Source organism: Pseudophryne corroboree, chromosome 2 (genome assembly GCF_028390025.1).
Source record: "Pseudophryne corroboree isolate aPseCor3 chromosome 2, aPseCor3.hap2, whole genome shotgun sequence".
Classification (NCBI taxonomy): domain Eukaryota; kingdom Metazoa; phylum Chordata; class Amphibia; order Anura; family Myobatrachidae; genus Pseudophryne; species Pseudophryne corroboree.
The window spans coordinates 137,577,268-137,585,481 of record NC_086445.1 but is presented as its reverse complement, the minus strand read 5'-3'; the positions used below and the strand labels follow the sequence as shown (position 1 = coordinate 137,585,481).

General features: G+C 41.7%; 1 pseudogene; it reads left to right on the top strand.

Moving 5' to 3' along the window:
• The first annotated feature begins 295 nt into the window (after positions 1 to 295).
• On the top strand, positions 296 to 414 carry LOC135053142 (5S ribosomal RNA; annotated as a pseudogene).
• The last annotated feature ends 7,800 nt before the right edge of the window (positions 415 to 8,214 follow it).

The window sequence follows — 8,214 nt, the reverse complement described above, 5'->3', positions numbered from 1 at the left end:
AAAAAGATTATGTTAAAACATAAGTTTATTAATTAATTATTTAAGAATAATTATCCTTCTACGATCCTAAAGAAAAATGCACAAAGAGTGCAAAGAGATTTATTACAAAATTATGTTAAAATGTTCTGGTCTGTAAATCATGAAGAGAAGATTTAGAAAGGTTGCAGACACTGTATAGTCTGACACCCGTTTCTCCTGACCAGTACAGATAATCTGTTATTACCTGTCCTATTTTTCTATTTTTCTATCTTCTTATACTTTTATATATAGGTGCACTCTCATTGGTAGATATCCCTCCTACTACCATACCACGCCTCTTGTGCCCGATCTCGTCCGATCTTGGAAGCTAAACAGCGTTGGGCTGGGTTAGTACCACGAGGGGAGACTCCCTGGGAATACCCGGTGTTGTAGGACAGGAACTATTCCCCTTCCTCTGAAGGGTGGACACCAACAGCAGTATCACCACTATTTACACTTTCTTCAGCCTCTTCTTATTTTTCTTTCTTTCCTTTTATATCCTCCTTCATGAGGATCTATTTCTCATGAGCACAGCCAGACATCCAATCTGAATTTATGCCATATGATTTCATGGGTAACTAACAAAGTGTTTAGTATTGACCCAATGTATTCAGTCTTTCTATGATAAAATATGTACACCGACCTCCTCCGTGGGTCCTATTAATACAGATTATCTGTACTGGTCAGGAGAAACGGGTGTCAGACTATACAGTGTCTGCAACCTTTCTAAATCTTCTCTTCATGATTTACAGACCAGAACATTTTAACATAATTTTGTAATAAATCTCTTTGCACTCTTTGTGCATTTTTCTTTAGGATCGTAGAAGGATAATTATTCTTAAATAATTAATTAATAAACTTATGTTTTAACATAATCTTTTTCTATCTAAGAATTTTCTTTTTCCTTTTCTAAGAGTGCGCCCACACAAGAGCTTTCTTTTTCTCCCACTGCTAGTACTTGTACTCCCTGGCTCTGGGCGCACCACCAAATAAGGACTATTGCTTGGGGATGTTATCCCCCCTTTTCCTAATAATTGTCCGTCTTTGGTTTCAACAATATCTATAATTGACTATATCCCAGTGCCCAGTCGCTCCCTTTCTTGTACAAAGAGGGTATGTGCAAGTTGGTAAGAGCCTACTGGTGCGCGCCAGGATTCTCTTCTCATGCAGGTAAGAGAGCAATGACATGTTTTACTTGCTTGAGGAAGAATATTGGAAAGACAATACCAACAGAGCCATCCCATATCCCTCCTACAGACGGACCTTTTCAGGTAATACAAATCGATTTCATACAGTTACCACCCTGTAGGAATTTGAAATATGTGTTAGTTTGTATTGATGTATTTTCCAACTGGGTAGAAGCGTTCCCTGCTGCCACAAATACTGCTACGTTCACTGCAAAGAAAATTGTGCAGGAATTTGTGTATAGATATGGTATCCCTAGAATGATTGAAAGTGACAGGGGTACCCATTTTACAGGTGAAGTCTTTCAGGTCATGTGCAAACTGATGGGAATTAATAGCAAGCTGCATACTCTGTACTGGCCACAGGTGAGTGCAAAGGTAGAGAGAGTGAACAGCACTATTAAGAACAAGCTGAGCAAAGTAATGGCTGAAACTGGATTGTTGTGGCCAGAAGCTTTGTCACTAGTGTTGTACAGCATCAGAACCACTCCCAGGTCTCCACTTAACTTATCACCCTTTGAAATTCTTTTTGGTCGACAACCTCATGTAATGATAGACCCCCAGGATGATTTGAAATGTAATAATGAAGTGACTGTGAAATATTTGGTTGGGATGAGCCAGCAGCTGAGAAATCAACAAAGAAATTTAAAGCTGGTGATTCCTGACCTACCGAACAGTAATTGTCATGACATTGAGCCTGGGGATTATGTGATGATTCAAAATTTCTTACGCTCAGGTTGCCTCATAGACAGGTGGGAAGGACCATACCAAGTCTTGTTAACCAGCATGACAGCATTGAAGGTCGCCAAAAGAGAGACTTGGGTCCACTCGTCCCACTGCAAGAAGGTCGCTGACCCAGACAGAACTCGTGACAAAGAGCAGAGTGTAGAGAATCTCCTATCACTGGAGTGTTTGTTCCGGGAAAGTTGAGAGGCAGGACTGTTGAAGGGCATCTGAGCACAGAGAGCAACAAGATCTAGAACGGTTGTCGCACCATTTTCTTTTTTCACCTCCCCCTGTATTTTCCTTTCTTTTCTCCTTCTTATTTTCCTCCTTTCCCCTTTCGAAATGGATCGATCACAAGAGACTGCGTTTTGGGTTCTGTTAGTAATTCTGGTTTTGATCAGCATAGTTTGTTTTGGTGAGGGTCCCAGAGAGGTCGAGCAGGGATCTGGAATGGGTTCTGATGGCGAGTATGAATTTCTAGGATCTCAGGAGCAGCACATCACTCGAGTAAAGGCTGGTATCAGTAAGCGCTCTGGTAGTCAGGGAGCTCGGAGGCACTGTGAAGGGTTATTGTCTGATGAATATTGTTTTTGTAGGAATTGTGAGAATATAGTAGAGGATGGGTGCATCCAGAGATGTCAGTCCAACCTTAATATCGACATGGACCGCCATCCGTTGAGTGATTACCACTCACTAGTGGGTAAGGTCTTAAACCAGACAGAATGCTGGGTGTAGAAGGAGATGATTCAGCGCTAGTGACTAGTTCAAATATATTTAAAATTTATTAAGAACATACATTTCATTGTATATATACATACATTACACTGTTGCAACAGGTGAAAAATAGTGGTACCACAAAACAATTAGAAAAAATTAATTAAAAAATTTTTTTTTAAAAAATTATTAAAAAAGAAAAAAGAAAAAAATTAAATAATAAAAAGTTCCAAAGATATGGGCCTGAATCAACACTGCTTATTGGTTGAAGAAATTCTTGAGTTGCTGGGTATATAGCATAATTTATAGCAAGGTGCCTTATCCTAGGGAAATAGGTGGACGGTGTATTACCAGATAGCTGTAGTGAGTCCTCCACTCGGTTAGCACTCCGTAATCATGGGTTTTTTTTCTTTCTCACTTGTTTGGTCGTCCTGTGCAGGAATGAATGTGGGAGATGAACCCTGGCAGGTCCTGAGGCAATGTCCTCCCAAAAGTTATTCCATGCAAATCACCTTTCCCAATGGTGTAAGGCCAGCAGGTCTTGCAGTTTAAAAAATCCCAGTCTTGGTCACCAACGCGTTTCACTGCTAGGTGCAGCTTTCTCAATTTTTTTTAATTAATTTTTTCTAATTGTTTTGTGGTACCACTATTTTTCACCTGTTGCAACAGTGTAATGTATGTATATATACAATGAAATGTATGTTCTTAATAAATTTTAAATATATTTGAACTAGTCACTAGCGCTGAATCATCTCCTTCTATTGTTCCATTAAAAGGGTTTGACTAACCCTCTTCAATTCAGCTGCTTGAGGACCTACAACACATGTCAGCGCCATCCCTACCTCGGTAGATCATTTCCCAGAATGCTGGGTGTGCTCACAAGTACCTCAAGGTCAGAGTAAGTCAGGATTAGTACCATACCCTTTAGCAATACATGAGGTACTCGAATTGCGGGGTGGGAGACCGGTGGACAAGAAATTCAATATCTCTAGGCCCCTTAGTTTAAAGCTCCACCAGTATCATAGTGTGTTTTAATATTTCCAATTACCAAAAACCGGGAAATTGAGAAGTGATGTGGAATAACCAGTGAATGACCTATTCACACAGAGCTGATAGGATACCCATAGACTCTGAACTTGTACGCCAAATAGCCAACAGTGGGAGGTATTTTCGGTATAGGTATACCCGTGGAAGCAAGACCATGTGGGTTGGAAAAGTATCGTCAGGGTATTGTGCTCATATCATCCAGCCCGATACTTGTACTGAGCAGATGGGAGAACTAGGGATTGGTTTCTTTACTTGGAAAAGTTGTAATATGGTGATGTTATATTTTGTCCCCTATGTTCTCCCTGATGATGCCTATTTCATATGTGGGAGGAAGGCGTACAAGTGGCTTGCCCCGAGCTCAGAGGGATTGTGTTATATTGGGAGAGTACTACCGGAGGTCATGACCATAACCCATGATAAAATGACAGACGTTCACCGCAGTGCTCAAGCTCCTTATACTCACACTCACTATGAACACGTCATCAAGAGACACCTCATAGATAGGGCAGAGCACGCAGCCTCTGATTTGATCCACGAATCCAATGGTATTCAGTTCCTTCTCGCATTAGACATTACCTGTACTGCCAGAGGAACTATAAATTATAGGTATATCCATGCGCTAGCGAACTTGATAGTTAATATCACTGACATATGTGACGACACCTTCGGGTATACGGGAAGGGAGTTACAAGCCTACAAGAAGGAACTGATTCAGCACAGGATGGTCCTTAATTATGTCACAGCCGTGACAGGTGGGTACTGTGTTACTCTGGCAACTCAATATGGTGTGAAGTGCTGTACATATATAACGAACAGCACTGACGACCCAACGGAGATCATCGATCAGGAGATGGACGAGATCTTGCAGTTGAAGTGGGAGTTCAGGAGGAAGCACAACCTTACCTTAGCGACTGTGAGTAATGAACTAACTGGCTGGGTCTCATGGTTGAACCCACGCAAATGGTTCTCAGGTTTAGGAGAGTGGGCTCAAAATGTCATTATGAGTGTGGGGAAGTTTCTCCTTTGTATCCTGGGAGTCATCATAATTATTGGTTCGATATTTAGGTGTGTTCAAATTCTAATGCGGCGCAAGCACGGCACAAATTTGATGAGTCTAAGGAGCGAGGGCGCTGTTATAGCAGCAGATTTAATTTACGACCCATCCATAGAGACAGTGTTATGATAAGGATTGCAAATGCATTTCATGGCCTGTTTCTTTCACCCGTTTTTCTTTGTCTCCCCCTCTGCCCAGATACATCCAACCAGAAAAGACGTCAGCCCTACCCAAAATGTTTATGTGAATGTATTTTTATATATGTGTCTTATCTTCATCTCTGCAACCTCCAGCTAATGGCACACATAGTCGACAGGTGATATCCACATATACTAGCACTCACATATGTTCCCCCCTCCATGTATCATCAACTAAATGTGCACCCCATTTGTTGGAACAAGAAGCCGAAAAGAGCTTGGTAGTGTTTGTCGGCCCATTTACAGACCCGTAATACGGGATGAGAAGGATTTAATGTATACTTCGCAATACCTCAAAACTTATGTAGAACATATACGGCACGATGATACATGCCCCTCAGACATGGATTCATACATACATGCTTTTACTATCCCACTAGGTTATACATTTCCCACCTACAACTCTCCCCCGACCATCCAAGCTTCTGTAGATATTGTATAGATATTTTTCTGTTTATTGATTAGGTAGTGGCAGTTATTGGTGACTGCCATAGGGTGGACTGTCAAAGTCGAAAAATATTGCAGTACACACATCACATACAAACTGCACACAGATGGCCTCCGTGCGTGTACTTGTTCTGCCGTGCATGTGCATATTCGCAATTTGCGTATGGTTGCTCCCGCGCTCCTGCGCATTAGCGCGTGGTATGAGTATTTACGGTAGAGTTTGTGAACGCATGGAAAAGCCATCAAAACACATTACATATTTAATCCAAATAGTGCACAATGTACACATAGTCTCCCTGCACCACACAAGCAAGTTACAACAGTTTAAATGGTATCAGAACAAAGGGATACACCTTTACAGGATAGGAGGGGACAGAACAAGGTTATAAGGTGGTGTTTGGTATCCAGCTGTAGGGTATTTTAAGGGCAATATTCCGGCGTTGGTTTGCAGAAGATCGCACGTTCCTGCGAATAGTTATGCGCAGGAGCAGAATATAGATATAAACTGTATTTACTGTACATTTGGTATGCGGTGGGAACCCAGAGGAGACCACCCACAAGTGCATCTTGAACAGACATCGCCCACCTATTCAAACCAACCTATGACCTCTCCTGTACTGTAAATGACCATCCCTGTGTCCAATGGACAAAGAGATTACAGTATCCATTGTGTTAAGTTTTGGAAGATTGTATAAAAGAGCCAGCTGCATGCCTGGTCACACACAAACTCTAAAGGTTATCTACCTAGATGACTGAGGACCAGACTGGGAAGTGCAGGGGACAAAAACCAAACACGTATGTACCATTGACTGCAGCCATTATTCTATTGTATAGTATTGCTTTGTTATTGTAACCCCCTTTCAGTTATAATATGTTGTGGTGTCGGAACCCGGCATTTTAAATACAAACTGGTGTTGTGTTTTCCTTTCCCTGCTAAGGTTATAAGTGTATTACTATCACATGTATAGCTGTTAATGGTTCACGGTGTATCTTTGGGTGTGTACGCACTGAGTGTACTTTGTACAGCCAGCGCGGCGTTTGTACGCAAAGTACGTACACGGTACGGGGCTCTGTACGCTAATGGTGTAATAAGTACGTAGGTTGAGGATTAAGTATAGCGGCCGCAGCGGCTCCATTTAAAGTGTATGAAAAGTCTTTTTAAAGTGTTGCTTTTAGTCCTGTACGTAAACCAGCGTTTACAGCAGCGATCAGGCTAAAACACGGCAGTTCTGCGCATGCATATGCGGTGTAATGCGCACACGTGACATACGGGCACAACGAACGATGCAGTTTTGCACAGGATCTAGCGATGCATTTCAGTCGCACTGGTTGCCGCAGAGTGACTGACATTAAGTGGGCGTTTCTGGGTGGCAACTGACCGTTTTTTTGAGCTACTCTGAAACTACACAAAAATGTTTTGCAGGCGCTCTGCGATAAAAACGTTCGCACTTCTGCTAAGCTAAAATACACTCCCAGTGGGCGGCGGCACTGCATTTGCACGGCTGCTAAAAACTGCTAGCGAGCGATCAACTCGGAATGACCCCCATAGTTTTTGGGATGTTTCTGGACAGCCTAACTATGCATAAGTTAAACAAGGAAACACAATAAATACTTTGCCAATTGATTACAGACAAGAAGGTAACATTACTCAACAAATGAAGAAAAAAAAATATCTGCTTCTGGCATATGAATGTGTTTATTCGCGTTATTTAGGGATGCTGAATTCAGTGGATTTTCTCTATCAAGTCACATTTATTAGATACACACAAATAATAAAAGCAGTAATAGCTATAGCTGTAAAAAGGAAGATAAGTGAAAAAAGTTGATTAATTTCTATAGAACTAAAACTAATGAGTGGCCACACCTCCTATTCAATCAAGTTAAATGGAAATTATCTTCAATTTGCCTTTAGTCTGCATAGCCCCTACCAATATCACCCCTTCATACATGACAAATCTCATCTCAAAATGCTCTCACTCTTTTCAATCTAAAGGGCCCCATACACTACAATGATATGTCTGAGGCTGAAGTCGGATGTCATTTCCCTTGAACTCCTCCGGGACCTTCCCGGGAGTGATTCCATACAATTTGGTACTTTTGTGCTATTTTTGCATAAGATATATCGCATGTGATTGATGAAGCCGCTATACAGTGCATGCAATATATCGTATGGCATGCAATTATACCATGAGATATATCTGATGGGCTGGATAGAGGTCTACGGGGCCTGGGAGTGTCCTGAGAATGCCAGTCAAACTTCCCTGTGATACATCACATGCGATATACCACATGCACAAAAAACACACTTTTTTTATCCGATTCCATCCAATTCCGATATATCATTAGTGCAGCACCAACGACCTAGGGGATCCTATCTGACAGCCACGGGGACGCGCATCAGATTGGATACGATCTAAAACACATACGACTGTACACAATTTCATACAATATATCAGACGGATATATCGGAATTGTATGAAATCGTGTAATATCGTCCTAATGTATGGGGCCCTTAACTCTGACCCACACCTCCCTCCTGGTAACCATCTCTCAGTACCACCTAAAAGTCCTCTTCTGTGCTGCTACCTACTTATGAAATTCCCTACCATGGCCGGTTAGACTCTCATAGCCTTGAAATTTTACTGGAACCCTGGAACCCATCTCTTTATTAGTGCTTTCCTAGTCCTAGCAACACTACCCACACTAATACACATTTATAACTATCAAATCTTCACTCTGAGTCACACTTACCCCTCTTGTGTCAGATAGGCTTTCTTCCAAACAGAAAGGTTCTCTCATGAGCAGGGCTCTCCCAACCTTTGTTTTC